This window comes from Gorilla gorilla, chromosome X (genome assembly GCF_029281585.2).
Source record: "Gorilla gorilla gorilla isolate KB3781 chromosome X, NHGRI_mGorGor1-v2.1_pri, whole genome shotgun sequence".
NCBI classification, from domain to species: Eukaryota; Metazoa; Chordata; class Mammalia; order Primates; family Hominidae; genus Gorilla; species Gorilla gorilla.
The window spans coordinates 167763310-167788830 of record NC_073247.2 but is presented as its reverse complement, the minus strand read 5'-3'; the positions used below and the strand labels follow the sequence as shown (position 1 = coordinate 167788830).

The following is a 25521-nucleotide window of genomic DNA, read 5'->3' as shown; positions in this document are numbered from 1 at the left end:
ATGCACAGACCACACCAAAAAAGCCCTTTATGTTGTGTGAAAGTCTATGCCGGAGCAGCTGCTGCCACCTCAGGTACTGTGATAGAGTGTGCATGTGTGTGTTTGTTTGTGCATGAGTGTGAGTACGCACACAAATGTGTGCTGGGAGGGGGAGGAGCTCACACCTTCAACAGTCGCCACCTCAGCCTTAGCTAGCAGCATGGAGAAATGCCAAAAGTCAAGAGGAAGCTGCACCAAAGCAACTGTGATCACCACATCAGCAGGCGCTTTCTGGTTAGTAAAGCTACTGGGACAAAAAAACACACGATCTCATCCTTCTTTTATTTTAATCAGAGCAAAATATTTTTATAATAATTGTGTTACATGAATAAATAATTCATAATGCTGTAACCCATGATCACATTCAATCCTCCCAACAACCCTAGAAGATATGTAGACAAGTATTATTACTTTCCCTATTTTTATAAATGAGGAAATAAACCCCAGGAGGCTAGGCGACTTCCCCACGGTCATAGAAGTTGCAAAGAGTAGTATCATGATTCAAATCCAAAGCTTCTCCTTTTGTCTTTATCATTTTAATTTTGAAGGTAATGCATATGCATGTATGATCTTTTAAATCCAGAGATGTATATGGAATAGATAGGAAAAGGGACTCTCCTTCCCCATTATACAGCCCCTCCACCCAAGCTATATCCACTGTTGACTAGAGTATGTCCTTTCAATCCTATTTTCTATGCCTACACTATATACAGAAAAGCAGGATTACGTTACACACAATATTCCAGTCATTGCTGTTTTTCACCAACAAGCTATCATTCACATCTTTTTCATACTATATATAAATTTATATCCTTTATTTTAGTGGTGTATATTGTGCAGTTGTGTCATAAATTATGTACCTGTTCTCTGTTGAACATATAGATTTTTTCTGAGTTTTTCCTTAGCAAAATGCTGCAGTGAGTACCCTTGTACATAGATGTTTGTACATTTGTTCTAGAAAAATCTACAGTAAAGATTCTTAGATTAAGAGATTCCCAGGTTACTAGAAAACTACTCTATTAATTTAGATATATACTTCCAAATTGCCTGACCAAAAAGTTATGTCAATTTAACTTCTAAGAACAGTATACAAACATGACAATTTTCCATCACCTACACCAACTCTGGGTAATTTCATCTTTTTTACAAGTTGATGGATTGTTTTAATTTGTATTTCTCTGGTTATTAATAAGGTTGGCCACCTGTTCATGTGTTATTATTGATGATATTTGTATTGAATTGTTTGAATTTTCTTGATTTGGAAAACCTTTTTACATGTCATAGACATTAAATATTTGTTGTAAAACTCTCCTTCCAGTATTTTGTATGTGTTTGGTCAAGTAGAATAAACTCTTGTCCTCAGATTTCAGATTCCTTTCTCTTTCCATTAGAAATCCCTAAATGTAAAACTACATATTGATAGCTAAAAACCAGGATGTTTACTAGAGAAAAAGAATACAAAGGCAATAATTAAATATTATATTTATACAAAATACCTACTAGTACAAACTTAAAAAGAGAAAGTAAAAGTCAAATGCTTCTACGACTTCAGACTAAGAAAAAGAACTTTTGAGGTCGAATGTTCCTGAAATTTTTCTTTTCATACAACTACGGACATGACTTCAAAAGTTGATGTTACTAAAAATGTAAGATATGAAAGATATTTGAAGACTCAGAGAAGGTGGATTTTCATTTTAACAAGTCACATATATATTCTAGATATCCTCTTATTTGTAACTAAGAGAGTCAAATCAGATGAAAGAATCTAAAAATTTCCCTTTGACTGTGTTAAGTAGAAGTAGTAGAGGCATATTGGCCAAATCTTGAGTGTTTGCAAATTGACTCTTAAGGCTATAGGCTGGCACAGGTCATCGAAGCCCTAGCTTTTTATCTTTAATTTTAAAATCCCCAAACAATTTATACTAATTTTTCTTGTCCATTATTTCCAAATAATCTTGTTTAAATGTTATTACAGTGCTTGCTCTTGTTACTGTTGTCTAACAGAAGGGTATCCGGGGCCTTAAAACTGAGAGGGTTAGGATTAATGATTCCAATACCTATGCTTGGACATCTCCAAAAGTGGGTTCCAACTTCTTGTCCTCAAGTCTGTACAGAAACTAGCAAACTTCCAGAGTTCACAAAAGGCTCAAAGAGAACAGATGTTTTATAGAAAATTCTTAGAGCAAGTTTCACGCATAATGTTGCTGACGTGTGTCTGCCTTTTCAATAAACATCACTATGCTTTATCACAAGATTTAATAAAGCAGCTTAGTTAAAAATGCCATCTGGGTCTCTGGACACATTAAACAAAGCTTAAAATAACCACCCCAGCAACTGGGAGGACCCAGCTGTTCTCATAATCTGTCCCACTCCTTTTACTTCCCCATAAAAAGAGTGAATGAAGACCACAGACTAAAAGCATCCAGAATGAACTGACACAAACAGGGAGATAGATGGAGCCAAGGCCTCCTATAAGTTTGCTATTGCTCACATAATAGATTTGCTAATTCCACAACCTGGGGATGGTGATTCAGAAAGGGAAGCAGAAAGAGGGAAGAGAGAATCATAGAAGGGCTCATTCAAGTTTTCTAATGTATCACAAACCTGTCCTCCCTAATGTCTGGATCATAGCAGCCCATTCCATTCACCTATTCTGTAGTGAACTCCAGTAGAAAATACAAAGCCATCACCACCCAGTTCTTTCTCCCTTCTAGAGATGAGATATTAGCCACCCAATCCCAGATTCTCAGATCCATTCCAGGAAAGAAGCCCTAGGTATTGAAGCACAGCTTTCCCTCCCTCCCTTCTTTCTTCCACCCCAAGATTTGTTCCCCAGATAGTTCTAGTAAATGCAAAACCAAGTATATTCTCATTCTTTAGAGCAACCAGCTTTTCATGGCCAACTGGAATCAAATACAACCTGCACAAACATCTATCTGGAGGACACTCCCAAGGCTCCTACTGAGCCAGCCTTCTGCATACCACTGCATTTCAGCTTCCTAGTTCACAAGACACTGAGACATTCTTGAATTCTGCAAGGTGCACTGTGTGTTAATATCATTGCTGCTCATCATGTGGCCAATAAAGGGCATGACTAGTCAACAAATAAATTTTCTCTTGGCTAAAACTTGCAACAAAACTGTAAGCTGTTTACCAAGGGGCCCACTACAGGTTATATTCAATACATACAGTCAAATCATAATTATCTGAGATATATTCAGTTGACCATACACCTTTATATTTCAGTAAAAGGTCTTTACATTTCCCAGTGCTATCGATGTTACAAAGTGCTTTCATATGCAGTACTTCATCTGATTTCCAGGATAATTAAATGATCCTGTCATACCTGATTTTTAGATGAGGAAACAAGTGGTTTCTGGGTATTTCAAGAGGCTAACGCATCTGCCCTCCAACTTGTATGTGAAAACCAAAAACAAAATTCCAAGGCCCCTCAACCATCTGAATGGACTTTGACTCTTTTGGTCAACATATGGCAGAGCTAGGAAAAGAAGGTGAGTCTTCCAGCTGCTGATACAGGGTTTTTTCTGCCATACTCCATTACCTCCAAGGCTAAAGTCAAAAGAGGGTGTGGTTATCACATGAAAAAATCTGGTTTGGATTTCCCAAATGTGTATGTAGTATTTGGTGGTTTACCTTAATTTAACCTACAGTTATTTTGGGTTGTAACAGTCTGACTCCATTTTTGAAAACAAAACAAAATCGATTTTAAATGCTGAATTATAGATCTTTGCTGTCCAGTATGGTAGCTACTAACCACTTATGGTTATTTGCATTTCTATTTTAATTAATTAAAATTAAGTAAAATGCAAAATTCAGTTCTTCAGTTGCTCTAGCCACATTTCAAGTGTTACAGTAGTCACATATGGCTAGTGGCTGGGACAATGCAGATTATAGAACAGTTCCATCATCAAAGAAACTTCTATTGAACAGTGCTATTACATAATGTCATCTCCAGAGAAAGAAGACTTTAGAAAAAGTCAGAAACGGCCGGGCGCAGTGGCTCACACGTGTAATCCCAGCACTTTGGGAGGCCAAGGCAGGCAGATCCCTTGAGGTCAGGAGTTCAAGACCAGCCTGGCCGACATGGTGAAACCCCGTCTCTAGTAAAAATACAAAAAATTAGCTAGGCGTGGTGGTGCATGCCTGTAACCCCAGCTACTCAGGAGGCTGAGTTGGGAGAATCACTGGAACCCAGGAGGCAGAAGTTGTAGTGAGCCAAGATTGTGCCACTGCACTCTAGCCTGGGTGACAGAGCAAGACTCCATCTCAAAAAAAAAAAAAAGAAAAAGAAAAAGTCAGAAACATCTTGAGGCAGGCATAGTGCTGTCATCTGTCCAATATTGAAGATGATTTAAGAATAAGAAAGAAGAAAAGAACAAAGAAGAGAAAAAGAAGTTGCCTTAGGCGTACCCACCCAGAAAAGGACAAAGGCATTCTTGTAGTCATTGTGTTGTATTTTAGCTCTTAAACTTTTTAAGAGATTAGAATAATTTGACACATAGAAGATCTAAACCACTGAAGAGGCTCTGAAGCAGATAAAAGTAGAAAGAAAATAAAAAACTAATTAGTTACAAACTAAGCTTAACCACAATTCATTTAAACGATACTATTTACTCTTTACATGATTGGTTTTTCTTTTGCTTTATAGTATGACATAGTTTATATCTTTAAAGGGGAATTAAAATATTTCTGGGAATTTTTAAATGTAAGTTCACATAGCCACATAAAAACTACAGAAACAGATAAAACCTATCTTCTCATTTATTCCCTAATCCATTCAAATTAAATATAAAAATCCAAGCAGCCACAGTGATATTCAAAAAAGCAAAAGTGAGACAAAACAAAATTCATTTGTCACCTGTGGAGGTAGTTAACTCACCTAATCTTCACTCCAAACACCAGTAATTTTTAAAAGACAGAAATAAACATATGTTCTGCCTTCCCGGAAGGAACTATGTTTCAGGGTAGCCAAATAACCCAGTTGTGAAGAAAATGGTCTGCTTATAGAAAAATGCCAGCTAAAACATGTCGATAGAATTAGAGAATTAGAAATTCACCATTTTGAAACCCCTAATGAAATAATCAACTCAAGCAAGGATCATTAATAAATGCTAAAACAATCAAGTAAATATTGATACAGAATATAACTGAATATACACATGGTACAAAGTTCACATCCCCACTTGGCTTGACCCAAGGGGGAATATAGCAGAGGAGATAGGCAGTGATCGCCCTAACCTTGCGGTCATCTCACCATCACTAATGATGGGATGTGAATACACATTATTGCCTATGAAATAGTCTTTAAAAAAAGAAGTTGAACCTGAATCTAACTAAACCTTGCAATGGGCTGAACATGTATGTCTTCCCAAAATTAATATGTTGACATCCTAACCCCAAAGGTGCTGGTATTAAAAGGTGGGGCCTTTAGGGGGTCATTAGATCATAAGGACAGAGCCCTCATGATTGGAATTAGTGCCCTTATAAAAGAGGCCCCAGAGAGCTAGCTAGTCTCTCCCACTATGTGAGGGCCCAGCAAGAAGGCCAATCTATGAACCAGAAAGTTGGTCCTAACCAGATATCAAAACCGCATGCTCCCTGATCTTAAACTTGCTAGTCTCTAGAACTGTGAGAAATAAATTTCTGTTCTTTATAAGTCATCCAGTTTTTGGTATTTTGTTATACCAGGCCTAAAAGCCTTTAGAACTAACTTCCAGTTAACCAGGAAAAAACAGAGTGAAAAGTTAAATGACACCATAAAAAGCAACCAGAAAATTCCAGAAGGGGAAATATTCTACAGGACCACTGACTAGTTTTTCAACAAGCCAATTTCATTAAATAAATACATAAACAAAGAGTGAGGGTATTTTCCAGGTTAAAAAAGTCTTGAGCTAAATAATCAAATGCAATGTGTGTCCCTTGATTAGAAGAAACTAATTTGAACAAACCAGCCACAAAAGATATTTCAGGGAGACCAAGCTGGAAGGATCACTTGAGGCCAGGAGTTTGAGACCAGCCTGGGCAACGTAATAAGACCTCCATCTCTACAAAAACAATAAATTAGCTGGGCATGGTGGTGTGCACCTATAGTCCTAGCTACTCAGGAAGCTGAGGCAGGAAGATCACTTGAGCCCAGGAGTTTGAGGCTGCAATAAGCTATGATTGTTTCACTGCACTTCAGGCTGTGTGAAAGAGCAAGACTTTGTCTCAAAAAATAAAAGGACATTTCATAATAATTGAGGAAATCTGAATGTGGACTGGGTAATAAAAGATATAAAAAACTATTTTTTATTTTGTTTGAAAAGATGATTTTGTAACTATACAGGAAAATGTTCTTATTTTTTAGAAATCTGCACTAAAGAATTTAGGGGTAAAATATCATTTTCTTTAATATACTTTCAAACACAAGCAAAAAATAATCATGACACAAATATAGCAAAATGTTTACAATCTATATTCTATGTTTGCCTATGAGTGCCATTAATCTCATCTCTCTGCTTTTCTGAAAGTTTGAAAATTTCAGTTTTATAATAAATTTTTTTACATCCCATAATTTTATAATAAATTTTTTAAAGTTTGAAGCAAATCAACAACTATAGCTTCAAAAATATCCTGACCCACAATAAACATTGAACAGGGTATATTTCTCCCATTTCCTAAAAAAGTTGGCCCAGGAAGGAGTATGAGAGCTGCCATAGCTCTCCCAAGGCTCATTATTCTCCATCACTCCATGGGAAATCCCAAAATAAATTTTTAAAAAAGTTGTTTAAATTTATAATGTTTTTGATTCTATAATAATTTTATAATAAAATAATTTTATAATGTTTTTGATTTTATATTTTTAATTTATAAAAATTTTTATACATGTTTATGTTTGAAATGTCTATTTCAAACTTTATGAGATATTAAAATATAAGTAACATAGTTCATCATTTTAGAAATGCCATGCTTTTCTTCTCCAGCAATTACATAATCAAAGAGTAACTGTAGTTTTTCCTAGAACATTGCTTTGTAGGCTGGGCATGGTGGTTCATGACACTTTAGGAGGCCAAGGCAGGCAGATCTCTTGAGATCAGGAGTTTGAGACTAGACTGGGCAACACAGAGAAACCCTATGAGTAGTAAAAACACAAAAATCAGCTGTGTGTAGTGGCGTGCACCTATAGCCCCAGCTACTCAGGAGGCTGAGGTGGGAAGATCACCTGAATCTGGGGAGGTCAAGGCTACAGTGAGCCAAGACTGTACCATTGCACTCCAGCCTGGGCAACAAAGTGAGACCCCGTCTCAAAAAATAAAATGAAATTTAATTTAAAAAAAAGAAAATTGCTTTGTAAAATTAACTTTTTCCATCAAAACCAAGATTTTTCAGATATAGAGAATGCAGCCCACTGGTCAGATTTGTCAGTTCAAAGAGAATAAATTCTAGTTTCCTATTTTTCTAGCCTGCTTATGATTATCCAATAGGATATCAAAAAAGACCAAAGCCTTTGGGATCCAAGTTCGGTATTCCTGAGTCTAACTCAGGATGCCAAATCAGGAGAGAGACAAGCACATTCTCATCAATTTTCAATCATTCAAGACCAATTTTGCTTATAATTATCCAGTTCTTTTAGACCGTCTTTCTCCTGAAGCCAGCCTTATGGCTGTTCACTTCACTTTAGCATAAGCCCCCAAGAAGGTGAACAAAATGAGGAAAAGATTGGTTAAAGTTGGCTGTTTGAAATTCTGAAACATGTCCACCATTCCCTTCACCCATGCCCACCCCTCTTAGAAGTAGTACTTTCAGATTATTTAAGAGTCGATGCTTCTATGTGGATTTTGTCATCTGTCCTTTATAACAGCTAGTAGGTTTAATTTGACTCTATTTTAAGCATATATTGACCTATGCTAATTATCTGTTAAAATAAATTCCACTCTTAGAGTTAATAAAGTGTGTTTGTCATGGAAGACCCATTGAAGTAAGAAGCTGAGGAGCCCTTATGGTAAAGTGGGACAAGAAATAATAAGACATAATCATTTTCCCATGCAAATCAACAACCGTAGCTTCAAAAATATCCTGACCCACAACAAGTATTGGACAGGCCATGTTTCTCTCACTCCCTAAAAAATTGGCTCGGGAAGGAGTATGAGAGCTCCCATAGCTCTCCCAAGGCTCATTATTCTCCATCACTCCACAGGAACAGCCTGTCAGAGAAGAGTGAAAGACCATTTGTCAACCTCTCTTCAACTCCCTGATTCTAGCCAAACTTCATCAATCCCAAGTGAGGAGACAGAGAGAAACCAAACCCCATATATCCAGCATCATTGTCTACTGGAGTCAAAAATCACAATTCCACTACCCACCCCAACACCACTGGCCCTGTTTCTCCCAATTGCTTTTTATTGTGTTTTTAAAAAAATCCTCTTTCCCCATCCCTGCAACACCGAGAAGGAGGAATTATAGTAGATAAATATGAAGCATGGAGATCCTTTAAAAATGTTTTTAATAATAAATGAGAAAATGAAAAGGAGAGGGTTGGGAAGGAAGGAGGGAATTCAAATGCCAGGGAATTGTTCAGTTTCGCTTTTAAAGATGTTAACACTCATTTATACATCTGCAAGACACTCCCCTTAAAGAAAAGTTCTATGAGTGTGGGTCTGGTTGCATGAATAAGGATAAAATTACTTTTTTAGACGATGTTTCCCACATATAATTCGGAGACCCCTGAAATTAGGTATCCCTCTTGTAGATGTCCTTGAGATGCTGCTGGACCTGGGAAAGAGGAAACTGGGATATGGGTCTATGCCCAAAGGTGCTTCTAGTTATAGGACAGAGAGGAAAGGGGCAGAGGGAGAAAAACCCGAAGTCTGAGAATCTGGATTGCAGAAGACTACCGAGGTCGTGGGAGAAGGGAGAGAAAACAAGGATGAAAACCGAAAGGGGAAGAGGCATGAAATGTTGTCAAATGTCAAAAGGCATTTGGAGAGAAGTTGGGAATTGCATTAAGAAAACCACTGCAAATCTCATTTCAGACCATTTAGAGATATGCCCCCTGGGAACTGCGAGCTCAGGCTGTTTAGCATCAAACAAATGGATCCACTCCATCCCTACCCTAATTAAATAAATCATTCAGTAATTCCACTGGGTTAAAGAACCAAAATATTAAAAACCTTCAGGGCCTACTCTTGCCAAATATGTCAGGGATCGTGTGTGTGTGTGTGTGTGTGTGTGTGTGTGTGTGTGTGTGTGTGTGTGTGTGTTCTGAGACACCACTACTGTTAAATAGGCAGAGCTAAGACTTAGGGGACTGGCAGATTATTGCAAAAAGGGCACGGGGCAGAGGGACTATGTTGTGAGCCTGCGAAAGAAGTTTGTGTGGGGACTGTGGGCAGTGAACGCGTTGGGAACAATATGGAAAACTGGGAGCTGCCTTGGAATCCACAGGGCCGGGTAAGAGAATGTCCGAAAGAAAAATGAGCAGGTGCGGGATGTGCGCAGAGTCGGAGAAGAGTCCGGGGCGCCCGGAGTGGCTCCAGGAACGACGGAAACCCCTCAAGGCTTTTGGGGGCGGTGGGTACTAATAGAACCCAGTGTCCGGGGTGCGCCGGGGAGGCTGCGAGCGCGGCGGGAGTGGGGCGCTGGAGGGTGAGGACGCGGGAGCGAGGTAGCAAAGCCGGCGCCGGGCAGGGGCCTCCCAGCTGGGCCCGGAGGCAGCAGCGGGACAAGGGCTAGGAGAGGGCATGGCGGCGGCGCGGCGGGAAGCGAGGGGCATCCGGACACTCACCCCGTTGGCCGCGGCCATCTGCACCACGATCTCGATGGCCGTCCTGCTAAAGCACCTGCCGTCGCTGCCCACCACCATGGTGCAGCCCCGACGGTCGCGCAGGTCGATGGACGACAGCACGCTCTGGATAAAGTCGGGCAGGTAGCTGCGCTGGCCCTCGAAGAGGCCGGTGGGTCGCCGCAGACCCCCGCCGCCGGCCGGCCGCTGGTCCTCGTAGGGCGCGGTGGGCACTGTCAGCACCGGGATGGGGCTCCCCTCCGTGGCGCCTCCTGGCCGGTCCTGCTGCGGCTCCCGGGGCCGGAGGGAATCTGCAGCCTGCCGGGGGCCTCCACCAGCCTGGCTGCGCGCCGGGACTCCGCCTCGCGCCCGGGCCCCCTCTCCGGCAGGTCGGCGCCCTGAGCCCTGCGCCCGCCCGCCTGGGGACCGCCCGCCCCTCCTCTCCGCGCGGCCGCTAGCTGACTCCCTCGGCAGAGATTGCTTCTGCCTTCCTGTAAAGTTTTCTCCCGCCCACCTTCTCCGCGGCCAGACCGCCCGAGGTGCCCTCAGTTTCTCCCCAGGTTGGACTCACTTTCGGGGTGTCCCAAAAGCCTGATTCCAGGGCCTGCTAGCCCGACCCCGGTGACGCCTCCACCCGCGCCTGGCCCCAGCCTTCACCCGCGATCGCCGCCCTCCGGGGCTCACCCTCCGCCAGAAAACAGCCGGCGGGCGGCGAGACTTTGGGCAGAGTCCGGGTTCCTCTCCGGCGCCCGGCCCGTCTCCCTGTCTCCCTGGGAGTGCGCAGCCTACACGCACCAGTTTCTCTTTAGAACAAGGATGGGGAGGGATTTGGGAGGGGGCTGAAACCTTTTGCCATCAGCCAACAGCCTCAGCCAAAAACAACCCTGGAAAGGCGAGCTAAGAATGGTTATCTCCTGCCAGCGCTGAAATCGGAGGCTGGGCGCTGCGTGTGGGGTGTGTGTGTGTGTGTGTAGCCTCCCCCCCCCCGACCATTTGTTGAAGGGAATCACCACTGTCAGACTTCAATCCAACAGGACCCACTCGAGCCATCCACACTTTCCCCAGCCTCCTCCAAAACAGCACACTTTCCGGTACGGACAATTCTTTTTTTTTTTTTTTCACTTGTTTGTTTGTTGTGGTGGTTGCAACAGCAGCAACACAGACGACACATATTTCCCTATTCTTCTCGCCCTTCTCACCCTCCCTACCCAGCTCCTGCCTTAGAAACAGGCTTGTCCTACACTGTATCTGTCCACACTGTCTGAACTCTTCCCTGAATTAATCGTTTTCAATAGGAGGGGGCTAAAATGCCCTACCAGGAGTGAATGAATAAAGCCAAGTGAAAGGAGAACTGGGTACCAGGTACTGTGCTAGGTTCCTTTGCATGTATCCTTTCATTCTGCTGGAGCTAAAGATGTTCTGCCTCCTCTCCATAAAACGCACCCAAACTCCAAAACCAGGAAATTCTCCATAGAAAATAGGAGTGAAGAGAGAAAAGACTAACAGGATAAACCCCAAAGCAGGAAGAAAGTTCTGTCTCCCATTTCTCTCAAGGAATTTTTGGACCCACCAAGGCTACTGTCCTGAAATATCCTGCTGCTTCTCCTTCCCCAAATATTGTCCACTTCCTGAGAGTAAGGCTGACTTGCCGCAGGCTTATAAAGTGTTTGGTCACAGTAAGACAACTGTGAGTAATAACACACACTGTATACTGTTTTGCAATTGATAAAAGGCTTTGCATCTGTTTTTTCTTTGGAGGCTGAAGAAAAGAAGAATGGTATTCACGCAGTTCCCATTTTACAGATGAAAACAAGAGGACTTTTCCTGTGAAGTCAAGAAAGTGGTTACAATGGTACTTTCAGCCTGTCTGAATTATGTATTGCCCCTCCCCTTTTTATTAATAACGTTGAGGTGTGATGGGAAAACCACTGAAGCCGCCAGTTGAAACCTGCCGGGACTTTTCAGCCATTCTCTTCAACATAAAGAATGGGTGTTTTTGGAGGGGGTGAGAGGAATAGGGAAATGTTGTCAAAGAGTGCAATGTTTTAGTTGAGACAGGAAGAATATATTTTGTTGAGATCTACAGCACAGCATGGTGACTGTAGTTAACAATGAAGTATTGTGTATTTCAAAATTGCTAAGACAATAAATTTCAAATGTTCTCACCACAAAAAAGATAGGTTTTGAGGTGATGAATCTATTAATTCTCTGGATTTAATTATTCCACAATGTATACATATATCATAACATCACATTATACCTCCGTAAATACATACAATTTTAATTTGTCAATTAACATTTTTTTAAAAGAATAGTGTGGCCAGTCAGGGAGGTAGTATTTTTTTTTTTTCCTCTAGTCTCTACTCAGTCTCCAAGATCCCATTCCCCATAAAGTTCCTGTCACCCAGGTAGAGTGCAGTGGCACAATCATGGCTCACTGCACCCTCTCCCTCTTGGGCTCAAGTGATCCTCCCGCCTACAGGTACATGCCACCACGCCCAGCTAATTTTTGTAGTTTTTGTAGACATGGGGTTTCACCGTGTTGCCTAGGCTGGTCTCGAACTCCTCAGCTCAATCAATCTGCCCACTTTAGCCTCCCACAGTGCTGGGATTACAGGTGGGAGCCACCAAGCCCAACCCATAAAGTTCCTAACTTTCTATCTCCCTGGGAGTGCACAGCCTACACACACCAGTTTCTCTTTAGAACATACTTAAGAGTCTTGGCTTAGCATCCAACAGACAGAACTTTAACACTTCTAGGGATCTGTGCACCTGTCTATGGTGTGGGGTTTTTAAGATCTCTTTCTAATGACACTTTATTTTGCAAAGCAGGACGGTTTCATTCCCAGAAGAGCAGGTATGGTAAATCCTTTGTTCCAGTAACGAAGACAATGATCCAAACCCTAAGCCTCAGAGAAGCCCAGAAACCCTCCAGGCCTCCATCTCTCCACTCCTAGCACCTGCCTCTCTCTTGACATCAACATCATTCTCCCCTCTCACAGCCCAGCTTCTTCCACAGACCCAGGGATTAGGCACCAGCACCTCAGACTAGATTTTAGAGAATTACCATTCAAGAGGCAATCCTCTTCCCTTGGTTCCAATTTCAAGGTTCTCAAAGACTGGAACAGGGCTAGTTTGAGGCAATGTGCCCCACCGCATAGCCAGAAAGAACCTTACAGTGAAAAGGAAAACAATTCTTCCAAAGTAAGGGGGTGCTGATCCCCAGAGGGAGGACAGATGGGCAACCAAACAGTAACCGGGCCACCACGTGCTTCACACTCACTGATCAAGGATTTCTAAAACCACTTTTCTTTTCTCTGAATTTATATAGGACTTTGTATCACTCATAAAGGAATGTCTTATAGGCTGATAACACCTTTCTATTCATGCTTATACTTAACATTTAGGCTAGGATAATTTCCTAACCTCAGTGTCCTCACTATAAGATGGGAATTATTATAATCCCTACCTCATAAATTGTTGGGAGGATTAAAATACTTAGTAAAGTGCCTGACTAATAGAAAGGCATTCAATAAATGTTAGCTATTCATGGTGTCATCATCATTATATTTACCATTATTACTAATCTCCTGTATTGCAAGAATTACAGTTTATATTTTTGTAGACCATCACTGTAGCTAAAGGGTCTTTGGGCCATAGGTGATATTCCATAAAGATTGGTTAAATTGATCTGTGGTTTTTGACTATGGAAACTCAGAACTCCCTCAAAATGTACAAAACAGATTTACCTGCTAAATAAATCTCTTCAAAGCTGACCCCAGGTTTAATTGAATTAATTCCAATGAATTTGTCACAATGATGGAGAAAGGAAACTTAGAGGGCCCCACAGTTGTTTGCTGGTAAAATGAGAAGTTTGGATTAGATCAATGTTTCCCAAAATATTTTCCTCAGAATGTTAGTGCCCCTTGAATCCTGCACAAAGCAAGAGTTTCATGACCAAGCAGCTTTTAAAACTCCTGTACACTCTACTCCCATTCTTCACAATGCACACTTTCATATTAAAAGTTCTGAGAGGTCCTCAACAGAAGACATCACTTAACTTTTTTTTTTTTAAGGCAGATTCTCACTCTGTCACCCAGGCTGGAGTACAGTGGCCACCACTCCTGGCCTAAAAATTTTTTAACCTGGTGCTTCCCAATCTAAACTCACAGGGACCAGTTTTCTTAATGAAAGAGAATCAGACTAGCTTGTAACCATAGCTGGTGACACTCCCCTGCCCCATTCCTTGTATGTCCTCAGTGGACTAGGTCAGGAATAAATAAATTTTCCTGATTCTCAGGGGCTGGTCACTCCTTTGCACTGAGCTCAAAGCTTCTCTGTAGCATGGGTCACAATGAATGGTAGCCCTGATAGCCTAGAGTAGCCTTTCAGCCTTCTCTGAGCCTCTAAAGACTGAGGATCCTTGGCATGAAATAGGAGCAACTGATATACCCTTGCTTCCCCTGGGGACTCTCTTGCTCTCAAAAAGGCATCAGCCATCATCTCCATCTAGAGAACATACTAGCTGACTCAGCTTGACCAGCCTGTCCCAAAATGAGAATCTGGGTAAAATAAGTATTGAAACACTTCATTCCTTGTAGATTCACAAAACACATTAGCATATTAAAGACTATGAAGTTCTGCAGGAAAAAAAACCTATTTAACTTTAATCCAACATTGCCAAGTTTTATTTGACCATGGAAGATTTTTCCAAAACACTTACAAACAGATCAAGGACATTAATCTTTCATGAAACACTTTAGATCCCCAGGGTCCTCTCCAGCTACATCATTCTGTGATTTTCTTTTTTATTTATGATGCATTAAAAGATTAATCTCTATCAGACTTCCATTTAGAAATTCACCAGAATGTGCAAAGGCAGCAGGTAAAATTGCCGAAGGGTATTATAAAAATACCCTCCAGTGATTTTTGAAACTTAAACTGAAATATTTATATAACTATATATTTCAGTTTGTATATTATATATATGTATATACACACATATATATGTGTGTATATATATTTGTGTATGTCTATCTATATCTATGTATATATGGCATTATATCCATTTTACAGATGCAGAAACTGAGCTTTAGAGGGGGTGAGCAATTGGCCCAAAGCCACACAGCACACAGGTAGTCATTGATAAAGGTAAAAACAAGAGTTGAAGCCTGAGGTGTAAGGACACAGTGACAAGTACACAAATGTTTACAAGTTACACATATGACACGTGCCTTTAACATGAATTTCTTGAACATTCATTTAGAGGCCTTACAATGAAGACATCAGAGTGGCAGCAAGTTCTGTTGGAATCAGGGGAGCATGTTCTTCTATAATCCCCCGGCTGACAGGAAAGCACACTGATTTGGCCCATGGTAGTTATACACTCCCATTGAGTCAGGGGCCACTTCTATGCACACAGGAGGTGCTAAAAATATGCTGTTGACTCATTGCCTCTAAGAGCAGAAGAAATGCCAAAAGTATAGGACAAGAGGCAGAAAAGCACACGGAAAAATGTCATAGGGCAGTCCTCTAAGGAAGTGTTAGATCCCTTTGAAATCTGTCCAAACACTTTCTTGTGCTGGGGAAAGTCAATTACATATTTCAAGCAACCCCACATGTCATACGAGTATCTTGTACATGTTTGTGTACTCGTGTCTGTGAACTTATATCTCAGACTTCAACTTCTCGCTTCCCACCCTTATCAGTGACTGCCTGCACGGCCTTGGGCAAGTTGCTTTCCCTCTTCAAAGCTCAGTTTCTGCATCTATAAAGTGGACATAATGCTACCTACCTCATGGGGTTAGTGATCACATTTAAGGAGCTAATATGTGGAGATTGCTTACACAGTACCTGTCACATAATAAGGGTTTAATAAGTGTTTGATGTAGTTGTTTTGATTATTACTATTACTAAAATAATAATTACTACAGTAATAATGATTCTTATTCTCTATATTAGTATTATCTTTGAAAATGGGCATGGATTATATCTATGTAACACTTTTGGCACAATATCTAGCATTATATCACACACAAATTAGAGAATTCATGTTATTAAGGATGAAAAAATATTTTTACTGACCCTTAAATTCTTTGTAAGTAACTGCAAAAGAAGCCATTATCCCAACACATGAAATAAAAAAAAATTCAGTTCCTCTGGAGTTTGTTTTTGGAGGTAGCCACAGGATACCTAAATTTTTTTTTCTTTTCAGAGAGACCGAGGGGCTCACTAGGTTGACCAGGCTGGTCTTGAACTCCTGGCCTCAAGCCATCCTCCCACCTCAGCCTCCCAAAGTGCTGGGATTACATGCATGAGCCACCACATCCAGCCTACCTAAAATATTGAATGCTGTTAATAAATCTCCTGAGGCCAGCATAAGAAGGTGATGGGCAAAACTAACGCAGGTATGTTTTTCTGGCTTTTTCATGTATTGGGCCCAACTTTGAAAAGCACTTACTATTAATGGCTAACTTGCAAAATTTGTGATTTATTAAAAGCAGATTTTAATTGTTTTACCTAAAAATAATAGGCCTCTGATCTGCCAAAGATGAAGATTTAATTTCTAGGTGTTCCCCACAATACCTAGAAACATCAGTGTAATCGATTATTAAACACTTTAGAACTATTCTCATCAAAGTTCTTTATTATATAATACAGCAAAAGAAAAGTTTCTTTTCTAAAGGCTTCTCTATACTTTTTTTAATAGTTGAATTTCATTTCTGAAGGCTCCTAAAAAGAATAGAATTTAGATCTTTATTAAAGAGGAAATATATTTTCCATGTAAGTTAAATTACATTCCATCAGTCATTTGCAATCTTAGCCTACACGGAATTTTTTTTTGGTAGTTTTTTATGTTTGGGCTTTAGGAGGGGATTCCAAATAATCTCTATATAAATATTTCTAATCTCTATATAAATATTTTAACATTTCAATGTAAATTAGTTTTTTAAAGCTATTTTATCCACAAAAATAATGAATTTGCATGGCTGAGGGTGAAATAATGTGTTATCAGGACCCCTCAGTTTTGGGAGTTGTGAGTAGATCCCATCTTCATGTTCCTCCAGCCCAGCCCAAGCCTGGCTCAGGTCCTCCTCCCCCATCTGTCAGGAACCACCATCCCCAGGGATTCTATGTGCCCTGCCTGAACAGTGTTCTCCATCAGAGTTTACCAATCTTTTGTTCATTCCCTCAGAGCACAGCTAAGCAAGAGTACACTAATTTGAAAATTAACTCAAGCAAATAGAGGAACAAGATCCCCAACACATTGCATTTTAACATAGGGTTTCCTGGACACACTGTTTCAACCCAAGAGTTGGGCTAATAGTACGAGTTCCATCTGCTAAAATACGGCTGTCAGCTTCAGAGGGAAATTCATGAACATCTTCGTAGTTTGTTTTTACGTTTCACTTGGCACTGTTTCTAAAATTTCCTCTGAAGCCAAAAAATAAGTTATTTCCCAGCACACTGGTCACTTTTCATTTATCATTGGATTGATTTTTGTAACTTGCAGTAGGAGCTGTAATCAACCAGGGGGTTCTTATCCAACAGACAGCAGCAAAACTCTTTGTGTATCTGCGTTCCTTTCAACAAGTGTGACTTCCTCAATGGCATCATTCGTGAGTGTAACACAGAGCTCAGCAATAACGTTTCTTCACTAACCCTACCAGGTATCCAACATAGGATGTTACTTCCTTTCACTGTTTTCCGACTCCTGGCAGATATTAATCATTGGGATTTGGGAACAAGGAAATAGAATTTCTGAGAATGTTTGGGAATTCCCAAATTCATATGATTTTCATAACACTTCACTTACAAGTTTTTGAAAAATAATAAGTGACTATAATAACAAGCAAATAGTCGTTTCTTTCTGTAACAGGATTATATGAAAAGTTTTAGTAGTCTTCTGTTTTAAAAAGATATGATAACAAATGATGATTTATTATTATTATGAGCCAACATATTGTAACAAGATTATAAAATCCAATAGCATTAACAGAGAAAACATTAAAAAGAAATGAATATTATCACAAAATAAATGCTACAGAAAAGTCCTTTAAAGATTGAAAGGTAACACCACAAATACTTAATGCTTTAATCATTGTTTACATGACATTGTTAAACAAGGCATCAATCATCCCCTCCAATACCATTTAAATAATGTAACATTCCGATCTCCTGGCAAGATGAATAGCACTAGAAAGAAGCAACTGTCAAAATTGCCGATTTAAGGGCATATTTTGTTTCTAAAACTTGGCATTTCTTAGAAAACCTCTCATAGGATTTGTAAAACATATACTATGCCTATGAACACATTAATATTTATTTGCAGAAATGGTTCACTGTTAGCAGTGGACAAGGCCATGAACACACACTTGTAACACAGCAACAGATACAAGAAAGTCTGACTGAGGCTCCTGTACTGCTCCTGTCCTGTTCACCTTAACTTTCATCTCCACATGTCAGTGCTTCCTCATCTTGCTTGACTTGAAGTCAGTGCATTTCTTCAAGCCCGTAAGTTCTCTATACTATTAAGCTGTAATTTTCACAGGAAAATTAGAATGTTCCTTCCCATTTTCCTAATTTCTCAACTGATTTTTCTCAGAATTCAGAATCCATAAATATTGAAATGCCAGGAGAGAATTTCCAAATGGAAATGCTGTTCCCTTCGTCCATTTTCAGAAGAAACTGTAGGATAGTGTTATCCTTCTCTTCTCCAATTTTTTTTTCCTGCAAACTTATGGTTATCACCTCTTTAAGTGCGTAGCTCACAATTTTGCCTCCCCTGCAAATGGTCCCAAAACAGTGAAGTGGGTCCTCTTTAGCTGTGTCTTTAGTACATAATCCTCCATTTCTGACCGTAGGCAGGGAGGGTGACCCAAGGAAGGATCCCTGACTCAATGGGATTTCTCTTGCTGTCTCTAGAATTTGAACACCGGAACCCAGACATACAGAGGCTGGGAGCCATTGTGGTGTGCTATATTGATGACGGCAGCAGTGGGTGGTGGGGGGGCAGTTAATTGACAGCTACCTGTTGCTGACATCCCAGGAACTGCCTGAACCTCCTCTTTCCCAGTCATAAGATATCTAAGATTCTGCAGTATTCTTCATTAAATCCTAGCATGGTTTAAGCTAGCCAGAATTAGGTTCTGTTGCTTTCAATCAACAGAACCTTAGCTAATACATTGTTATTTCCTGGTCCTTGTTCCTTTAATTTTCCAGGAAAAGAAGGGAAAATGGCTTACTGGTTTTAAAAAGAGACAAGGGACAACATACCATTTATGCAAAATTTAGAAGCACTCAAAGGAAACTCTGGAAAGCTCCTGAGACATATATAGGTAGGATCAGCATAAAACTTGAACAGTGTATCTAGATCATGGTTGCCATGGTTGCCTTGACACAATGAACATCTGTATCAAGATCATATTTTCTTGGTGGGACAGAGAGAAGCACAAGGCGGGACTCACATTTACAGTAATCCTTGTTTTCCAGGGACCATACAACCCAGTTTGTCCAGAGCTGTTCATCTTAAGTTTGTTATCCCACCATAATTATAAATAGAACCTCCTTTTTCTCTCAAGAATATCCCACTTTGGATGATAATTTCTATGACTACCCATTAAGAATATTTAATAACTATAGAAAACTGCTTCTCTATATTTTTTGTATGTTTGAAACATTTTATAACAAAAATATCTTTAAAGTTATCACCTATACAGAATATAGCTGCCAAATGCTCCTACTCTGCTATTCTAACCATGAATCCCTCTGGGGCCCCTTCCTCCTACGGTGCTTGTGAGGATGAAATGAAATAAGCTCTATAAAGTGCCCAACAGTGACCAACACTGAATAAAATACAGCCACCATAGGCGGCCTTCCCTTATGTTCACCAAACTCCTGATAAGTTATTCGGTGATGTTTTAATCTTAATATTTTATGTAGATTATACATTCATCTGATTCAAAATGCAAAAGGTACAAAAGCGTATACAGTTAAAAGTTTCCCAACCCACTACCATTTATCTCCCTGGAGGCAACTGTTTCCAGATTTTTGAATATCCTTAAAGAATATCATACGTATGGAAAAGAAAGATTATATATTTATATGCATCTGTGTATGCATTTTCCTATGAGAGGCTCACAAAGTCTCCTTGAAGAGATATCATTATTACAAATACCCCTCAATTTACAATGGGGTTATATTCCAATAAACTTATGAAAATATTGTAAGCTGAAAATGCATTTAATACACTTAACCTACTAAACATCATAGCTTAGCTCGGCCTACCTTAAACACTCACATTAACCTACAGTTAGGCAAAATCATCTAACAGAAAGCCCATTTTATAATAAAGTGGGCTTTGAATATCTCATGTAATATAATGAATACTGTACTGAAAGTGGAAAACAGAATGGTTGTATGGGTACTCAAAGTACAGCTTCTGCTGAATGTGTATTGCTTTCAAACTATCTTAAAGTTGAAAAATCATAAGTCAAAATATTGTAAGTCAGGGATTGTTTGTACTTCCACTTTACATGATGAAATTGAGCCTTGAAAAGATTAAGTGACTCGCCCAAGGTCACACTGGCAGTTAAATAGTGAAACTTGGATTCAAATTGTTCAGTCACTACATGTATTGCCTTGAAATTTGAAAAAGAGGAAGAGGAATTAAACTACTAAATTGAAGGAATATTTTAGGCATAGAAGAAGCAGATGCCTTCATGTCCAAGTGATTGTGAAAAGCCCACTTGCCCCAAAATATGTCTCCTGGTCGTATGAAATTCCACCATTCCAGATTTTTACCTGGGGATTTAGATTAATCTGCTGTTTTCCTAGAGCTCCCCTAAAATAGAAATAGAAAATTTTGGAAGGCTAAATATATGCTAACATTGGAAAACTCATTTTCTCCCCTTCGTAAGGCAAGGTACTGAAGGAGGGGGCCCTACGGGCTGTGCAGGGACATCCTGGAGGCATGGGGAGAAGAAACTGAAAGGCAAGGTTGTATGGAACAAAGAATACCGATCTCAGGATTCTCTCTTGAACCTGCCCTAACTTTGTTCAAATAGACTTAGCCACTGACCTGCTGTCAAAAGACCGCAGCCAATCTGACTTGTTTTCAACATAATGATGAATATTGATTTGGTCCCTTCATCCAACATTCTCAGCTGGATCTTTTTTTGACCAAGGATATACATTACTAGGTGAGTACAGGCAGTTAATTCTTCCACACGGGACTTTGGAGTTTCTAAGTTAACCAGAATCACCCACCTTAACATCTGCCAGTTTATACCCCAAGTCCTGACCAGTGCCCCCTACCTGCTATGCCTCATGTTTTCAATATAGCATAAAATCTGAAATGAAAGATGAAACATCATAGCCAATATCACAGAAATACAAAGGATCCTAAGAAACTCCTAGGTATAATTACACACTAACCAATTGGATCATCCAGAAGAAATGGATAAATTCCTAGACACATAAAACCTACCAAGATTGACTCGTGAAGAAATTAAAAAATCTGAACAGACTAATAGCAAGCAAGGAGGTTGAATCAGTAAGAAAATGTCTCCCATCAATGAAAAACCCAAAACCAGATGGCTTCCCAGATTAATTCTACCAAATATTTTAAGAACTAATACCAGTCCTTCTCAAACTCTTCCAAAAAGCTGAAGTGGAGGGAATACTTCCAAACTCATCTTACAGGGCCAGCATTACCCTGATTCCAAAGCCAGACAAGAACACTACAAGAAAGGAAAATTACAGGCCAATATCCTTGATCTACATAGATGCAAAAATCCTCAACAAAATCCTAGCAAACCAAATTCAATAGCACATTGAAAGAATCATTCACCATGATCATGTCATGGTTCAACATAAGCAAATCAATACATACAATATACCATATTAGAAAAATAAAGGATAGAAACTATATGGCCATCTCAATAGATATAGAAAAAGCTTTTGACAAAATTCAAAACCCTTTCATGGTTAAAAAAAAAAAACACCCAACAGATCACGTATTGAGGGACTGTATCCCAACAAAATAAAGGCCATATATGACAAACCCATAGCTAACACCATAATCAATGGTGAAAAGTTGAAACTTTTCCTCTACCATCAGGAACAAGACAAGGATGCCCACAGACACCACTTCTCAGGGTAATTAAGCAATAGAAAGAAATAAAAGGCATCCTAATAAGAAAGGAAGAAGTGAAATTGTCTCTACTGACAGCATGATCTTGTTATATATAGAAAACCCTACAAACTTCACTAAAAAAATGTTAGAACTCAACACAAAGAAGGGAACAATAGACACTGGGGGACTCCAAAGGTGGGAGGGAAGGATGGTGGGAGCAAGGGTTGAAAAACTACCTATCGATTACTGTGCTCACTGCTTGGGTGGTGGGATCATTAGAAGCCCAAACCTCAGCACCATGCAATATACCTGTGTAAGAAACCTGTACATCTACCCTCCTGACTCTAAAATGACACATACAATATTTAAAAAACAAAAACAAATAAATAAAATTTGAAAACTGTTAGAACTGAACTGATAGGTGAAATCAGTCAAGTTGTAGGATACAAAATCAACATATAGAGCCTTGAACACAGCAACATCCAGCTGTCTGACATGAAAGTCTCAGGGGCAAGAAAACCTCTATATGAACTCAGAAACAATGAGCTAAGTTGTGTTTATGTCTGAAAGGATGTTAAGAACTTCATTCATGTTACATCAGAGCCAACAGAAAGAACCAACAGGAAACCTGTACCCAACAAACAGAAATGACAAGATGAAGGGAAAGCAGAGGTAAGGGCTTACCTTAGAAAGGGCAAGTGATTAGCTCAATATGCAATACAATGTTTGCTCCTGAGCCAAAAATTTGTACAATAATTTGGATATTACTTGCACAACCAGAAAAATCAGCCACTCATTAGGAAAATGTGTTTCTGTATAAGTCTTAGGACTCAGCTATCTATAATAACATGAAAAGACAATATTTTCATCCAAAATGAGTATTTTTGTTTGTCTTGGCTTGTTATTCTAATGTCAACAGCCTCTGAATAAACTGTTGAAGTACATGATATAACCACCTCTTTCTCCATCTTTCCCATTGCTCCCATAGGGTTTCAGTTGTGCAATTTCACCATTAGCAAAGCTTTTTGCTGAAATCTGGCTTTTCAAAGGGAGAGTATCCAGAAACAGAAGATGCTGATCTGGGAGGCTCTTCCTAATAGAACTGCTGCTTCAGTTTAGCTTGAAAAAGCCCACACCCAGTTCCTAATGACAAACATCTGAACACCGGGTCTTCCCACGAGCAAGACCATGCTATGCCTCCTGCTCGCTCTGTTCTATAAGCAACCCACAGATTGCTCCCTGTGAAGAGGAGCCTGCCAGGGGAGCAGCATTCCACCAGACCCTGATTTAGCAAGATATTTCCGTATCATTCCCCCAACCAGCTGGAAGTCCTCCACTGCTCTTGTGTAAAAATCTAACTCATCTCGCTGAATTTCCTGATTTAAAAGTCTAATTCATTTCACCAAAAGTGTGACAGAAGGAAACCAAGTACACCATCTCTGTCTTACCAAACCAAAGCTATTGCATGTGCATTCTGGGGGAAAAAAAATGGTCCAAATATGTTATGGAGGGGGTGCCAGCCCAGTGTCATCCTCTTACTATTGCCATAGGATCTTGGCTGATGGCATCAGAGGAAAAACAAGTTTATCGATTACTTTCAACCATTAAGCTCACTCCTCCATGAAAAATAAGTCACAAGTCCAATGTCTCATTAAAATAAGCACAGCAAAATATAAAGGAGTCACAGTTTTAAAATGGGACACACGTTCTCTAAGCGGTGAACCACGTTAGAGGTGCACTGTTGACATTGTATAAAGTCCCCTGGAGCCAGGGTGAGGAAGCGCATCTGTTCTTTGGTGTTCTGGGATGAAGGAGAAAGGAAAATGTGCTGCCAGAAGTGAGTGGGAAGGAGCCCATGAGATAAAGGAAGTAAATCCATTTGCTGATTGCAATAATAATGGTAATACACGAAGCTATACATACATACATACATACATACATGCAAACTTTCACATTTTTTACAAAAAAGAACTTAAGGCTTCCACACATGTAATCAGCCCTTATGAACTCTCCTGATTAGCTGCAAGGAAAATCTTCCTTCCTCCTTTTTCCTGCACCATCCTGGGCCCCCTTTTGACTTTTTTTTTTTTTTTAACTTATAAACGATCAGCTCATATTCTGAAGTTTGTAGTCCCCTCCCGCCCCCTCTCTCTCTATACCGCTCATATACATTGGCAGCTGTCGTGCTGCTGGGCATCCTCAAACCCACCAGTTTCCCTTTTATGTTTGAGCAGACAAACATGATCATGCACTAGGCATCACTGTGCCACTCAAAATGCTTTTTTGTTTTTTTTATTGCATCTGAGAGAAATCTCAAGGTTGCAAACCTGGAGTCAGAATTGTCTCCATGTGTCTCAGTGGGAAGAGTATCGTGTGAAGAAATAAGTTGATTCTACTAATCAAAAGGAATTTTTTTTGATATCAGGTCATCCTCCGAATGAATTTATATTACCGAGTGGAGGGCCACATGAAGAAAATGGTCAAACAGCACCACCTACAGCAAGAGCTGAGAAGTGCAGCGGAGCCGGGCTGAGTCAGGAAAGAAAAGCAAGCTGGGGCCTGGCTCAGCGCTCTCCCCTCTGCTCCTGTCTGCACGGAAAGATTAGGATGACCGTGGCAGGAAGCCTGTGCACCTAGTATGCATCACTTGAAGGGAACACACAGATTCCAGTAAACAGTTGGAAGGAAATGTTAATACCAGGCTCTGCTATACAATATGAAATGACTCCTAGATGAGACAAGCGACTTTCATCAAAGTTTCCTGATACCTGAAAAGACAGCCCAGGGGATCCTGCACTACATCTGGTGTATGTAAATTAAGCGGGTTTTTTTCCCCTTTGTAATCAAGGCTCATACACAAACAAAATCACACTTTAGAAACGGCCTATTTCAACTTGTAACTAGCTTGCTTTCAGGGGCTCCAGGTCAAAAAGAAATAGAGCACAAAGACGCTTTCTCCTTAGGGATCCTACACAAATTCACTCTGTCCGTTTCTTTCCCACATGGAGCAACAAAGTCATCCGACCTCTCCATCCACCCATCGGGTCCTTCCTGATTAAAGTGAGATAAATCACAGCCCTCTCTCTCCAGATGGCAGGCGACAAGAGGGGGATGCTTGCCTCAAGAAGTCCTCCCCATCCCTCTGCATTCATGCAAGCCCGAGCGGAGAGATGCAAGAAATTATGGATGCATTTTAATTCCCCAGACCCTGCAATTAAAAATGGAAATTTTTTGGCCACGCGTATTGGCTCACGCCTGTAATCCAAGCACTTTCAGAGGCCGAAGTCGGCGGATCACCTGGGGTCAGGAGTTCGAGACCAGCCTGGCCAATATGGTGAAACCCTGTCTCTACTAAAAATACAAAAATTAACTAGGAATGGTGGTGGGCGCCTGTAGTCCCAGCTACTCAGGAGGATGAGGCAGGAGAATCATTTGAACCCGGGAGGCAAAGTTTGCAGTGAGCCAAGATCGCACCACTGCACTCCACTCTGGGTGACAAAGCAAGACTTCATCTCAAAAAATGTTTTTAAAAAATGGAAGTGTTGTTCTTTCATTTGTAAATGTG

At 40.3% G+C, this 25521-nt stretch overlaps 1 pseudogene; it reads right to left on the bottom strand.

The window, feature by feature from the left end:
- Window positions 1-10207, bottom strand: part of LOC129530139 (phosphoglucomutase-like protein 5) — a 35515-nt pseudogene extending 25308 nt beyond the window's left edge.
- Window positions 10208-25521: the final 15314 nt, after the last annotated feature.